Raw genomic sequence first — 15,312 nt, forward strand, 5'->3', positions numbered from 1 at the left:
TCATAGAAACTAGTGAAGCAGTCCATGCAGTGGTGATGTTTCTGTCTTGAGTTCCTCCGTCTGTGTTGTTTATGGTTTCCTGATGCTGTGGAACTGGGCTCACTGTCTGAACCTGGGTTGGAGCTCTCTCCTGTGAGAATAAGGACAGATAAAGGGTTAGAATCAGGAAGAGAACATTGGAGAGTTTTTTTGTTTAAGAATGATTCAGATCACTTTATTTGTCCAATTAGAACACAAGGTCCAATGGAATTGTGACTTCCTGTTTAAAACCAACAAACACACAGGTTGACGCAGAGGGCTGCCGCACGTGGACCTGTTGTTGTGGGGGGTTAGGGGCACAACAGCAGGCGATGGCACTAGCCCAAGCGTACAGCTCTTTATTCATGGTTTCATTAATTAACAGTTGATTAACAGCAGATGTTATTATTTACTGGGCACCGCTCGGGCGATGAAAACAACGACTATCTAATCAGAGCCATCTACCATCCACAGATATACAATCCGACTTGGGGAAAGAGTTGCCAAACAGTCAGAGACACAGGTTGGTAAACTGTGGGTTAGTGGAATACTGCTACACAGAGTATATCATCTCTGTCTATCAGCTGGACTAGCTTTAACAATAGTATATCATCTCTGTCTATCAGCTGGACTAGCTTTAACAATAGTATATCATCTCTGTCTAAAAGCTGGACTAGCTTTAACAATAGGATATCATCTCTGTTTAAAAGCTGGACAAACTTCAACAATAGTATATCATCTCTGTCTAAAAGCTGGACTAACTTTAACAATAGTATATCATCTGTCTAAAAGCTGGCTAACTTTAACAATAGTATATCATCTCTGTTTAAAAGTTGGGCTAACTTCAACAATAGTATATCATCTCTGTCTAAAAGCTGGGCTAACTTTAACAATAGTATATCATCTCTGTTTAAAAGCTGGCCTAACTTTAACAATAGTATATCATCTCTGTTTAAAAGCTGGGCTAACTTCAACAATAGTTGTGGGAAGTGAGCGGTCAATAATATAAATAATAATTGTAGAATCCCCTGAGGCCACCACGTCACCAACCTCTCTCTGTACTCCACACCTGAACTTACCTGGGTCAGTGATACTATCTACATCTTCGTCTAGATCTGGAGCAGACACGTCCCTGTTCTCCTCCTCCTCTTTGACAGCTCTCTCCTCTCCTCCACCCCTCCTCTTTGACAGCTCTCTCCTCCTCCCGCCTCCTCCTCTCTGACAGCTCTCTCCTCCACCAAGCCCTCCTCCTCTTTGACAGCTCTCTCCTCCTCCGCCTCCTCCTCTTACACAGCTCTCTCCTCCTCCTCTCCCCCCTCCTCTTTGACAGCTCTCTCCTCCTCTGCCTCCTCCTCTTTGACAGCTCTCTCCTCTACTCCTCCCTCTTTGACAGCTCTCTCCTGCACTTCCTCAATGACAGCTCTCTCTCCACCTCCTCTTTGACTGCCTCTCTTCCTCTAGGACTTCTGTCTCCTCTTTGACAATCACATTGATTCCAGTGTTTGACTGCAGTCCTCCAGCTTCACTGAGACCATCTCTGGACCTGCTGTGAGCTTCTCTGGGCTGGAACACACATCCAGAACCCAGGGACTCTGTGGACTTGGTTCAGACATGGAAGTCTAGAGATGGTCAAAAGAGGCACAAAAAAATGAGTTTCCACAACAGGATGAGTTTCACTAGAACAGCTTTGCTAATAAAGTGATGGATACACCATGTATAAAACATATTCCATCTACTGGATTCTGATCAGAACAGTAGCTAGCGAGCCAACATTGCTGTGGCAACGATCGCTAACGTTAGCCATTTGAGCTAATTGTGTTAACGTCAGCTTACTGATACTTGTACCGTCACCTTTCTCAATAGGGTGGGATGATTCTAGCTGATCGCTAGATACAATTACAAGCAGAAGTATGCTAGTTAAAGCAAAGCCGAACCAAAATTACATTTGATATCACGCTGGCTGAATGATGAAGTAAATGATTACTACAATTGAAGTTAGCTAATAAACACTGCGGTCAGTGATCCAACACTCGCAAACTCAGTAAAGCCATCCGCTCTTCAGTTCCCTCATGAATTTGGCAATGGCCTTAAATTAAACACCGAAACCCCCACCCCGACCTGTGACCCTACGGTGGCAAGACATCCATTCTAAGTGATCTGATTGAACAGTACAACAAACTCAACTCCAACCCAAAAATGTTCTGCATTCCATCAATTTCTGCACTCATGAGATCACTGCCATGTACGGGTTCACAATATGGGCAAAACAAACAGGCCGGGGCCCTCCGAGTGGCGCAGTGGTCTAAGCACCGCCATCACACTGCTAGCTGTGCCACTAGAGATTCTGGGTTAGGGGAGGGTTTTGTGACCGGGAAGACCCATGGCGGTGCACAATTGGCCCAGAGTCGTCCGGTTAGGGGAGGATTTGGCCGGCAGGGATGTCCTTGTCCCATCGCGACCAGCAACTCCTGTGGCGGGCCGGGCGCAGTGTACGCTGATACGGTGCCAGGTGTACGTGTTTCCTTCCGACACATTGGTGCGGCTGGCTTCCGGGTTAAGTGGGCATTGTGTCAGAGAAGTAAGTGCAGTTTGGTTGTGTTTTCGGAGGACACACGGATCTCGACATTCACCTCTCCCAAGTCCGTACGGAGTTGCAGCGATGAGACAAGACTGTACTACCAATTGGATTCAATAAAATTGTAGAGAAAAGGGGGGTTAAAAAAAACACTGGCCTCATTTTTAACCAAATGTTGCAATTGCGATTTGATTCTAATTTAGATCAGAACACTTGTGTGAACTGTTGAATCTGAATAGAATGTTTATTATATTCTAGACAGAATATAAATAAATCGTGGGCCTTTGAATACAGTGTTGGTTGACAATGACAACGAAAGAAATGCCAAGGAGGAGTTTTGTGACAGGTTAGTAACCATGTAGTAACCTACACCTATGGATGTTACATTGAACTGGGTGAAATGGAATATGAATGACAGTAACCTAAACCTATGGATGTTACATTGAACAGGGTGAATGGAATATGAATGACAGTCATCCAATATGCTGTAATAGAAATAAGGCCAAGCTCATACAATACATTAGGGTCCTCCAAGTGGGGACCAGTCATTCAGGTCAGAGCCCCACCTGTTTTGAGCCCCACATTTTGAGCACAAAAAATATTTATTATTTTATTTTTGGTAGGAGGGGCTTAGCTGATTTGCATGTTATTTTGGCATTAATACGTGTCACATATCAGTTTGCAAACAATGTAAAAAATAATATATATCATTAAGTTAATAAAGCTGCATACAAACATGGCCCTTTGTTTTCTAGAGTAAGGCAGCTCCAAAATGCAGGTGTTTCAGCCTAGCTCAGTGCTTTCTGTGGTGTAGTGGTGCAAGCCAGCAGAAAAAAAACAGAGCGTTGTGCTATGATTGGCTTAGTGTTCTGTCACTCATGAGGACTTTATGTCACTGCCAAGTGTAAGAGCAGACCTTAAAATCTAGCCCTTCGGCTGCTGCCATATACATGCCCATCCAAGAAGGCTCAAGGTCATTGGCCACAGATAAAATGACGTCAAATCACTTTATATCTACAGTAGCTTTGATTGGACATTATACTTTCACAATCTTAGCAGTAATCATCATGAATCAAGTCAACAATCTACTGGCAAATCCTTTTTAATCCTTGTCATATGAAGAGAAATTATAGATAAAACATATCGGTGCTCGTCGGACATAAACATTACACCTCAAGTTGAAAATCGCAAATTCAACGAGTGCTTTGGAAGGAATCAGTGACAGTGGCTGTGTGGTCTCAAATCTGGGATTAAGGGGATATTTTCCTAGTTTAAATTGATAAACATTCAACATTGGCCATGCTGTCAATGAAGCATGATTAGTGCTGCACTCAAAACAACTTAACTCGGAGGACCGCCGCGCCACCTTCCTGTTCAACTGAGCCGAGCACAACAATGTGAGTCCAAAATGTATTGTATGCTGCTAGTCCAAAATGTATTGTATGCTGCTTCTTAAATGTAATATGCCAGGGAGATATGTATACTGTAGCTAAGAAAGTAATACTAAGTGTATGTTGTGTAGTAAGACGTTAGTAGCACATGTGCATCACGCTAATAATGGTCTATTTACACCTCTTAATTCCCCCTACTGTTCTGACTGTTCTACTGTAGCCTATAACCTGTTTTAGAGAAATGTAATCATTGAATATTGTAAAAGCTTTCATTGTCTGCTTATATGCCCCCTTTATTTATCCTACAGTTCTGACTTGGTGTACAGGGAGAACACTGTAAGAACGGCACATGTTCTGAATACTGTCGCTGTACATTTCAAAAGTGCTAAACAAATAGTTAGTGACTAATGTCACGTCCTTCCTAGCTCACTCATTATCTTAATTTAAATGACGGATTGCCTCTTCTCCGCTTGTCGTCCCCTTATGCCGTAGTTTGTACATCTCAATTGTTAGTGGAAACCACATTTGTTAAAGCAAGTCAGCCATATCAGCTGTTTGTTTTTTAAAGGCAGTAAATGAGGCTGAATGAACTGATTCGCTGCCAGACAAGGTTCTGCTGATAGCCAAGAGTAGCAGTGGTAAGGTGTTGAGACTCTGCTGTTGGAACTCTGCTGTTGGGACTGCTTTATGTAGGTCCTAACAGTTTGTGGGCACCGTTTGTCACCGTTATAATGCAATGAATGTATTGTTTAGTGTTGTGTTGAGTAGTGGCTTTGCTGGCATGCCACATTTGTTGTTTTTTTCACCAAGATGTACATGTGTGAAGGATGGTTTTGTTCTCTTTTAACATAAATATATGCCTTATAGAAGTAGGACATGTTAATCACAAAACATAGCGTGACTGCAGAAAAGCTGTTGTTAATCTAGGGTGTCGACTGTGCAAACCACAAGGTTGAGACAAGATGGAAAAATGCTGAATAACAAGAAAACAGGAACTGAGGAATGTGTAGAAACCAACAAATCAGTTCAATCTTCACAAACACCATTCCAGACATTTGAATCCTGAGTGCTGTGTCTGGGCACCACCGATAGGCTAGCAAGTTTAAACCACGCTAAGCCTCTACTGTGACAGGCCAACTCTGAAGTTGGAACTACCACTGACACAGTATAAAAGAAGATGTCTGTACTATTTCAGTCAGTTCCCTGCTTTACCCTGCGTGGTGATACAGTGAACCCGTATATACGAAAATTGCATTTACCATTTATGGCTAGGGTTTAATTAAAATACTTAAAATATATTCGGTGACTGAATCACATTTTGTCCTGATACCGGATTTGAACTGACGCAAATCTCTTTCACATACTAAAATCGCCAATGGTCCTTCCTCATCTTAAACGGCACCGACAGCCACAATAGTTAATCAAATGCCTGTCCAACTGATTCGTTCTGGCGCCGTCCCTGCCCACTTACTATCTAGTGATCAGGCTGCCTGGTTGAAATGAACGATTCACAAATCACATATTTGACATTGTCTTGATGACGAATAACGTGATCAGTCACAACACAGCGTCTTGAAGATAACTAGCTAAACAAACGTGCTTGCTAACAATGATAGCTAGCTAGCCTTGGTTGAAGATGAAAACCTAGGKAACTTCAACCTACTATAGCTAACGTTAGCTAGATAACATGGCTAGACCGTCTCTAATGTCCTTAAGACTAGCTTTTTGTCGACACATGTTGATCGTGTCGACAAATAATATGTAATGTGTTATGTACATATAATCGTTATAGAGTGTTTTAAAGCTTGATCTTACCTTGGAACGGGACTTCCAAATGTTGATTACCGACGAAACTAGCAACAACAACAACAACTAGCTAGCGTAACACCGAACTACCTCCATTCCCAGAACGACGTCACAGATCGAACAATGAGCCAGATATTTCACCGGATATATAAGTGTGAAGCATCCGGTTGGCGTTTTCCACTCACTACCAAATATGGTGATGAGAGGATGCCCATTGGCCGGCAGTGGGAGAAGATCGATTTTGTAACGACATCATGCAAACTTTCACATCGAAACATTTGATCTCAATACAGTTTTTTGTTCCCAAAACTAGTAGCTGTTAAGAACAAACTTTTTTTTGCCCCATTCGAACTCTGTCAATCTCAACCGGTATCTCTCTCTCGCACGGCACTTCGGATCCCCAGCTGCATCGGCACCCCCACAGTTGACACACAGTGCTTTCACTATCCCAACTGTACACTCCCTCTGACTATGCCCCCTGCACATTTCTCACAGCGTAGGATCTCCCTTCTACACACTGGTTGCAACACGTCAGAATCCTTGACACCTCAAACACCGTAGCGGGTTCGGAAACAAAGGCCCTCACAGAATAGCAAATATAACCTAATCTGACCTTATCAGGTAGAAACTCGGTGTCAAAGCTCGAGACAGACAGGGTATTCTCAGTCTCGCCATTGCCACCGGTCTGTGTCTTACCAAACGGCGGGTTTAACAAACACCAGGAATATGTTTAATTTGATCCACCTCTACAGTACCCCACTGATCACCTCTGAGTGGCGCCCTACTCCGTAGAGCAAATCACGACACGTGAAACGAAGCGTCCGCTTCCTCTGAGCGGAGGATTCACCCCAAAAAATCTACAATTCTCGAAACGTTCACAGATGTAACCATTCCCGTTTGTGCTTTACCCAACACTGTGTGGGTCGGCCAAAAAGAGAATCCACTCGTTCCAAAAAATCTCCACTACTCCTGTCGCTGCTGGTCACTTCATCCTGGTCTGGCTCAACATCAGAGAGCTCAGCATAGCCAACGGACTCCATTTCAAGACCCTCAAAGTTCTCAAGAGAGCATGAAGAGCTACACGTACGTTTACTTGGTTTGTATTCAGGAGATGGAGGTACGTACTCGAGACAAAGGTCTGATCTTTTTGCCATTCTTACGCCTTCACTTCACTGTCATCGTGAGAAATACTATCTGCGGACTCAAGACAGTCAAGGCTGCGATAGATGCACACATTGCGCAACTGCACCAAATCATTATTTTTGCTGCCTACATTCATGTACCCATTGATTCTTGAAGAATATAACTTAGAAATTCCTCACAAGCTTAGATAAACTCTTTCCCCATCAGAACCCAAAATAGGAAATAAAGCTTGTTTTACTCCAGTGTTGATGAACAAAGTAAATGTAAACCGACACTGCATAGCTTCAAAACTATCATGGCTGCATGGTCAGTCCTGCATCCATAACTCTGTCTAGGAATGAGAGGGGGTTACACTCAGCAATATACAGAAACGGGGGGGTTCTTTGTTATGTTTTCTACGGCTGATTGCCATTTAAGAATTTAATCTTATATCTTCATACATGTTTGTTTGGAAACTATGGTCAGCTCAGATAACACGTGAAGCTCCCTGATCAAGGTTTCGCTATAATAGCCACTTCTTCTTTAATTTGTATTGGTGGATCGCAACCAACTGAGAGGTGCATGCAGCGCCACCTACAGTACTGGAGTGTGAGGCCAGTCACAGCAGGAAAGCAACTTCTTTACCCAAGCTGTTTAAATGACGGGTCGCCACCTTCTGGTTCAACAAAGCTACTACACCCACTGCATTCAACTTCACTGACGTCTCTTCAAGTAGGTTAGGTGGGGATATTTTATTCAAACCGGTATCCTGAATGATGCCTAAACCCTGTACTAAGACAGATGAAAAAACAAAGCAGTAATGTAAATTACTTTATTTACCTTCAGTTTTACATCCTGTTAGTATAGGTCAACATAACCTAATTAATGACAGTGAATAATCAAATCCATAATGACAGAAAATGCAGTGTTACACAAAGCTGCATACAGTGTTTCAACTTATGTAAATATATATATTACACACACAATTTAGAAAATTCCCAGGTTTTCAAGAAATCCTGGTTGGAAGATTCCGGATCTCCGGCAAACCTGGGAATTTGGGAAAGTTATTAGAATTGTAGAACACTATCTGGGAGTCTGGGACAGTCTTGATGATGTGCGTTGACCCTTTCCACATTGGACAATGGATTTTATAAAGGAGAGTTTGATGTGACCATCATGGAAGAAGAACCCAGCGGTCCTTGGAGCTCTATGACTGGGGGAGGAGGGGGTCTGGGAGAGAAGGGTACCTGGGGGGAGAAGGATCTGGGCTGGAGAGAACCTGTGTGTATATAGTAAAGATCACATATAGAATTTCAGGGCAGGTTGTCATTTATAGAAGGTATACACTGAGTATACCAAACATTAGGATCACCTTCCTGATTGGCGTTGCCCCCCCCCACCCCCACCCCTCAGAACAGCCTCAATTAGTCGGGCATGGACTCTACAAGGTGTTGAAAGCGTTCCACAGTACTGCTGACCCATGTTGACTCCAATGCTTGGAGTTGTGTCAAGTTGGCTGGATGTCCTTTGGTGTGGACCATTCTTGATACACTCAGGAAACTGTTGAGCGTGAAAAACCCAGCAGCTTTGCAGTTCTTGACACAAACTGGTGTCTTAAATCTTTTGTCTTGGCCATTCACCCTCTGAATGGCACACACACATCTCAAGGCTTCAAAATCCATCTTTTACCTTCCCTTCATCGACAGTGATTGAAGTGGATTTAACAAGTGACATCGATAAGGGATCGTAGCTTTCACCTGGATTCACCTGTCAGTCCGTCTCATGGAAAGAGAAGGTGTTCTTAACGTGTGTTGTCCTGAACTTACTTGCCGTGTTTTTTATTAATGTGAGAGGTCAGGTGAGTAATGCTTCTCATGTATTCACCTGTAAACCAGGGTTTCTGCCTCTCCTGCAGGTGAAATCCCTTCAGATCACAGACACACCACACAGCCTGACACTGCAACTCTATGACGAAAGTAACACATTGCTAACTAGGTATTATTTTTAAATACAGATTTCAACTTTGTTGTTTCCTTGTTACTGAGTAATGTAATATTATTACTGTAACGCCCTGTGTTACTAATGTGTTTCCCAAACACTGGTGAAATAGCATCAATATGTAAATAAAAGGTTCAAGAGGAGAGAGGTTGACTTTCGATAATAGAAGTGTGGTGAAGAAAGTATTGATTTATGGAGACAGAAACTGAATTCATTTCTGGAGGAATAAACACTTTAATTTAAATGTGACCCTCATGTCATATTTCATACGCTTGGTAAAAAAAATATATGACAATGTACATCAGGTTGGAAAAAAAAAACTCAGTCAATATTGGTTAGATGCCCAGCTTGGCAACACCATTATAAAGGTCATCAATATTGGTTAGATGCCCAGCTGGCAACATCATTCTAAAGGTCATCAATATTGGTTAGATGCCCAGCTTGGCAACATCATTATAAAGGTCATCAATATTGGTTAGATGCCAGCTTGGCAAACATCATTATAAGGTCATCAATATTGGTTAGATGCCAGCTTGGCAACATCATTCTAAAGGTCATCAATATTGGTTAGATGCCCAGCTTGGCAACATCATTATAAAGGTCATCATATTGGTTAGATGCCCAGCTTGGCAACATCATTATAAAGGTCATCAATATTGGTTAGATGCCAGCTTGGCAACATCATTATAAAGGTCATCAATATTGGTTAGATGCCCAGCTTGGCAACATCATTCTAAAGGTCATCAATATTGGTTAGATGCCCAGCTTGGCAACATCATTCTAAAGGTCATCAATATTGGTTAGATGCCCAGCTGGCAACATCATTATAAAGGTCATCAATATTGGTTAGATGTCCAGCTTGGCAACACCATTATAAAGGTCATCAATATTGTTAGATGCCCAGCTTGGCAACATCATTATAAAGGTCCTCAATATTGGTTAGATGTCCAGCTTGGCAACACCATTATAAAGGTCATCAATATTGGTTAGATGCCCAGCTTGGCAACATCATTATAAAGGTCCTCAATATTGGTTAGATGCCCAGCTTGGCAAACATCATTATAAAGGTGTTGGGCAACATCTTCTGATGTTCTTTTAGGCATTTAAAACTCTTCCCACATTAACAGCAGTGGAAAAGCTTCTCATCTGGTGCATCTTCAGAGTTGTTAAATGCCTGAAACTCTTCCCACACTGAAGCAGTGGTAAAGGCTTCTCTCCTGTGTGAGTTCGCTGGTGTGTCTTCAGGTGTCCTGCCTGACTGAAGCGCTTATCACACAGAGCAGTGGTAAGGCTTCTCTCCCTGGTGTATTATCCTCTGGTGTCGCTTTAGATGTGCTCAATTACAGACTCAATTACTTGTCCTACATTGGGAGCAGTGGTAAGGCCTCTTCTCCTGTGTGTTTTCTGGTGCATCATTAGTTTGGTGTCGGAAAGCTCTTCCCACATTGATCACACGGGTAAGTTCCTTTATTCTGTCAGTCTGTTGGTGTGATTTGAGGTGAATCGGACAAATAAAACTGCCTCTGCAATCTGACAGGGGTGGGGCCTACAAGTGTGTCTTCTCAACTCCTCTGGTTCATAGAACTAGTGAAGCAGTCCATGCAGTGGTGATGTTTCTGTCTTGAGTTCCTCCGTCTGTGTTGTTTAAGGTTTCCTGATGCTGTGGAACTGGACTCACTGTCTGAACCTGGGTTGGAGATCTCTCCTGTGGGAATATGGACATACAGTAGCTAGTTAAGTCTACACACCTCTTGCTATGTCTACACATTTTGCTGCCTTAAAACTAAATATCAAAAGGGAATACGTTAGATTTTTGCACAACCAATCTACACAACCTACCAAAATATTTACAAAGTTAAAGACAAATTATAGAACATTTAATATGTCATAAAAACAAAGATGTCTTGATTGCGTCACATGTCCTCAAACCCAGTTAATACTTCCTTGAATACTTCCTGGAAGCACCTTTTGCAGCCATTACAGGTCTCAATTATATTGAAACAGACTTAACTTTGCACATCTCTTATTGTCGGTTTCCTCTAACTTTTACCTGATCTCTCACTCCTTTAATATATATTTTTCATCCTGACAAACTATCCTGTCTCTGCCAGTGACAAGCATACCCATAACAGGATCCTGACGCCACAATATTTAAAGATACAGACACAGGTGGGTAAATAAGTTGCACAGTGGGTTGGTGGTATACTGCTACCACAATCTCTGTCTAGAAGCTGAGCTCACTTTAACAATAATAGTTGTGGGAAGTGAGCTGTCAATAATAGTTTTGGAATCGCCTGCTTACCTGGATCAGTGATACTATCTACTTCTTCTAGATCTGGAGAAGACACATCCCTGTTCTCTCTTTGATTGGACTCTCCTCCTCTTTGACTCCGCTCTCTCCTTCACCTCCTCTTTGAGTGGTCTTTCCTCCTCCTCCTCTGTGACGGCTCTCTCCTCCTTTTCTTCCTCTTTGATTGCGCTCTCCTCTGCCTCCTCTTTGAATGCTCTCTCCATCTTCCTCTGTGACACCTCTCTCCTCTTCTTCTTCTTTGACAATCACATTGACTTCCAGTGTTTGACTGCAGTCCTCCAGCTTGACTGAGACCACCTCTGGACCCGCTGTGAGCTTCTCTGGGCTGGAACACCACATCCAGAACCCAGGGCTCTGTGGACTTGGTTCAGACATGGAAGTCTACAGATGGATCAAAAGAGGCACAAAAAAGTGAGTTTCACAAACAGGATGAGTTTCACTAGAACAGCTTTGCTAATAAAAAGGCAACGATAGCTAGCTAATGTTAACAAAAAACAATTCCTCACTAGGGTGGGATGCGATCTAGCAAGATAGCTAAATTACAAGCACGAAGTTAGTTTAAAGTTGAACCAAAATGTAATTTGTTTTGTAATCACACTGGACAAATGGGTAAGTAAATGATTACTGAAATTGAAGTTAGCTAGCTAGCCAACCTTAGTTACCTAACGCACGGCCTACCTAGCTAGCCATGCTAACTTACTAAGGTCAGCTAGCTAGCCATGCTAACTTACTAAGGTCAGCTAGCTAGCCATGCTAACTTACTAAGGTTTGTAGGTGAGTATATATACACTGCTCAAAAAATAAAGGGAACACTTAACAACACAATGTAACTCCAAGTCAATCACACTTCTATGAAATCAAACTGTCCACTTAGGAAGCAACACTGATTGACAATAAATTTCACATGCTGTTGTGCAAATGGAATAGACAAAAGGTGGAAATTATAGGCAATTAGCAAGACACCCCCAATAAAGGAGTGGTTCTACAGGTGGTGACCACAGACCACTTCTCAGTTCCTATGCTTCCTGGCTGATGTTTTGGTCACTTTTGAATGCTGGCGGTGCTTTCACTCTAGTGGTAGCATGAGACGGAGTCTACAACCCACACAAGTGGCTCAGGTAGTGCAGCTCATCCAGGATGGCACATCAATGCGAGCTGTGGCAAGAAGGTTTGCTGTGTCTGTCAGCGTAGTGTCCAGAGCATGGAGCGCTACCAGAGGACAGGCCAGTACATCAGGAGACGTGGAGGAGCAGTAGGAGGGCAACAACCCAGCAGCAGGACCGCTACCTCCGCCTTTCCGACTGTAGACTGATTTAAAACAATCCACAGGTTTAAAAAAGAAAAGAAAAAAAAGAAGCTAATGATCTTCTGGCCCATATCATGCTTTGTTGTGTAGTAGCCTATTTTGAATTATTTCTCTATAGACAGGAGTAAGCTAATTAGGATATTTAATTTCCTTTAGGGAACGCTTCCCCTAGCCWTATGGKCYRGCCGCSMATGCCTTTTTAATGTGGCGTAAACACAACCAGTTATGAGGTGGTCATCTGATTTGTCTAACAACGCGCTTAACAAAGGCGCTCCTATAGGCTACCCCGCGGACGTTCGTTCAGTCACAATAATTTCAGCATCCAAACCCCAATTTAATGACTGGAAAGATAGATTCAAAACTACGTGTGGTGTATTGCAATTCTGCGATTGTCACAAGGCCTACACTTGTAGCCTGAATTGCTGCATCTACTGTTGTCCGCGTTGCGCGCCTCGTACCCCCACTATATATTTTATCCGGACGCCGTACGGGACCGTCCCGCCTTACTTTCACCCTTGATTTAACTTCCTGATAAAACTTAATCTTACCTTGGAACCTGTCTTTTGAGAAGTTGCTACGGATACTAGCRAGCCACTCTTCTTCGAGGTTTAACGGCGTTTGGCATCCAGTAAATGTTGCATTACCGCCACCTACTAGACTGGAGTAGAACTCCCTTATACTTTGCTTAAAAAATAATAATCGATAAATACCCTATCCCATCTAACCCTACACTCAAAGTTGAACTGCAGTTATACGCCACTATAACTGCAGTTACAATTCAAAATTACTGCAGTAAAAAAAAAGTTATTTTGGATGCAGTATTTGCAGCATACTGCAGTTATACTGGACTCTAATTGCATTTCCCCCCGTAGGGGGTCCTACCTCAGSTCAACAGCCTGAAAGGATGGGACACCACCACTTAACACACRCTGTAACTTCTGACGTCAAGTCTCGCACACCCAAATACCTCTACAGCTGCCGCCACAACCTCTATTTTKTGTGACGTTCCATCCCTGCAGTACAGTTGATAACCATTACTATAAAATGCTAAAAATCCAATCTTACTGAAACATATATCACTTGTTGGTTTATCCCTCTGGACTGGTACAGATCTACTACACCACTCCTCTCAGGATCCCTCCCCCTTGACCCATCTTCCTCTACTTCCTTCACTGCCTCAGCGTACGACACCTTCTGCACTAATCTAACCCTGGTAACCTCAACCTGCCTCTCACCGGACATTTCTGATCCCCAGACCCATGGTCACCCCTATTGCTGTTATGTTGTGTTTATAGCTACATGTTGTGAATGATTTAGTTGACTTTTCCCCAAAAATATAGCTTAAACTTGAAGCGTGACTGGACTAACTAGCTAGCTAACGATAGCAGCACTTACCGTGGGGTGCGCGAGAATGGGTGGCGTTGATTATGCTGAGTGTCATTATTGGAACTTTTATAACGTTTTTTGCACCGGTCAGATGTCAAATCATTCAGAAGACGCAGTAATGCTGGAGTCCAAAGGCGGCAAACAGGGAGAAGCGGGCTGATAAATATGAGGTTGTGACTGATCGCTAACCCTACCATCCAGCCGCTGAACAGGACCGGTACATTGGCCCTGTATCCTTACAGTACACGAGGACGCACGTACGCACTGTACATACGCACTGTATGTGCGTCCTCGTGTACTGTAAGGATACAGGGCCAATGTACCGGTCCTGTTCAGCGGCTGGACACGGTGCTTTGTAAGCTAGGTGGGAATCTATCTTGTGATTAAAAACAAGACTTATTGACCGATATTTTACTGATTTAAAAAAGGTACTGAGATATGGAAACCATTATTTCATCTAATTAAAAGTATCCTAAAATACGCAGGGGAACAGTCCATGATCTTTAGAGTATCCTGTGAGGCAGAGCAAGGTGCCCTGTGGTCAGGAGGAGAGCAGCTTCTTCAAGGTTTCTGGGGGAAACATCCCCCCCAGATGAATCCAAAATGTAGCGGCCATTAAGACAGACAGGAGGAGGAGGAGACGGGTTCCCCTGCAGCTGGACAGCAATGTGTCCAGCTGCAATAACATCCGCTGGGCTACTAGGGAGGTCTCCCTGTACTTCAGATTGAAGGTATTTGATAGCTTGTGTGTTAGGAAGAGGGAGGTAGATTGGAGCTTTATTATGTCACCTGATAAATACCAGAGGTAATTCATTACATTTGAAAAGAAACTGGATTTATAAACTGTATACAAAAGTAATAAAGTATTTGAGCAGCTAGTGATTTCTTGTATTTTTATGTTAAAAGAGAGTGTAAGGGAGGAGACAACCTCTGACCTAGAGACTGCCTATGGAAATGGGCCTCTGTTGCATCATCACAAGCTTCAGTGACACTAGAGGTTTGGAATGTTAAATGACCTTGTCCACTTTTATTAAGTATTATATTAGTTATAGGATTCTTCTTGTAACTTAACAATCCGAATTGCTTTTGTTTTGTTACTGTCCCTGTATTGATTGTCAGTCTCTAGAGGACATGAGTGAGATCCGGCATCTTCAAGACGAGGCCTACCATCTCTCTCTGGCTGCAGACCAGGACAAAGTATATAATATAGCTGAGTAAATCTGTTCAGATCACACGTCGGCATTCCAACAGGAAACACTTACTTTTCCATATACAGAACAGATTCTCATTTTAGCCACACAGGAGATGAAAGGTCGTCGTTTTGAGGAGTGGGAGAGCAGGCGGAGGAAGGTAATGGATTTCACCAAGTTCATATCATCTGTGTATTATGTAAAAGGGG

General features: G+C 42.8%; 2 long non-coding RNA genes across 2 annotated transcripts; both read right to left on the reverse strand.

The window, feature by feature from the left end:
* Positions 1-6: 6 nt before the first annotated feature.
* Positions 7-5,890, reverse strand: LOC139026638 (uncharacterized). Its single transcript, XR_011478495.1, has 3 exons — positions 5,800-5,890; positions 1,098-1,637; positions 7-130 (listed from the first exon to the last, which is right to left on the reverse strand). It is a non-coding gene; the product is annotated as an uncharacterized lncRNA (long non-coding RNA).
* A 3,560-nt stretch (positions 5,891-9,450) lies between these two features.
* Positions 9,451-13,149, reverse strand: LOC139026639 (uncharacterized). Its single transcript, XR_011478496.1, has 3 exons — positions 13,076-13,149; positions 11,213-11,602; positions 9,451-10,615 (listed from the first exon to the last, which is right to left on the reverse strand). It is a non-coding gene; the product is annotated as an uncharacterized lncRNA (long non-coding RNA).
* Between the last annotated feature and the right edge of the window lie 2,163 nt (positions 13,150-15,312).

Source organism: Salvelinus sp. IW2-2015, unplaced genomic scaffold (genome assembly GCF_002910315.2).
Source record: "Salvelinus sp. IW2-2015 unplaced genomic scaffold, ASM291031v2 Un_scaffold5349, whole genome shotgun sequence".
Classification (NCBI taxonomy): Eukaryota; Metazoa; Chordata; class Actinopteri; order Salmoniformes; family Salmonidae; genus Salvelinus; species Salvelinus sp. IW2-2015.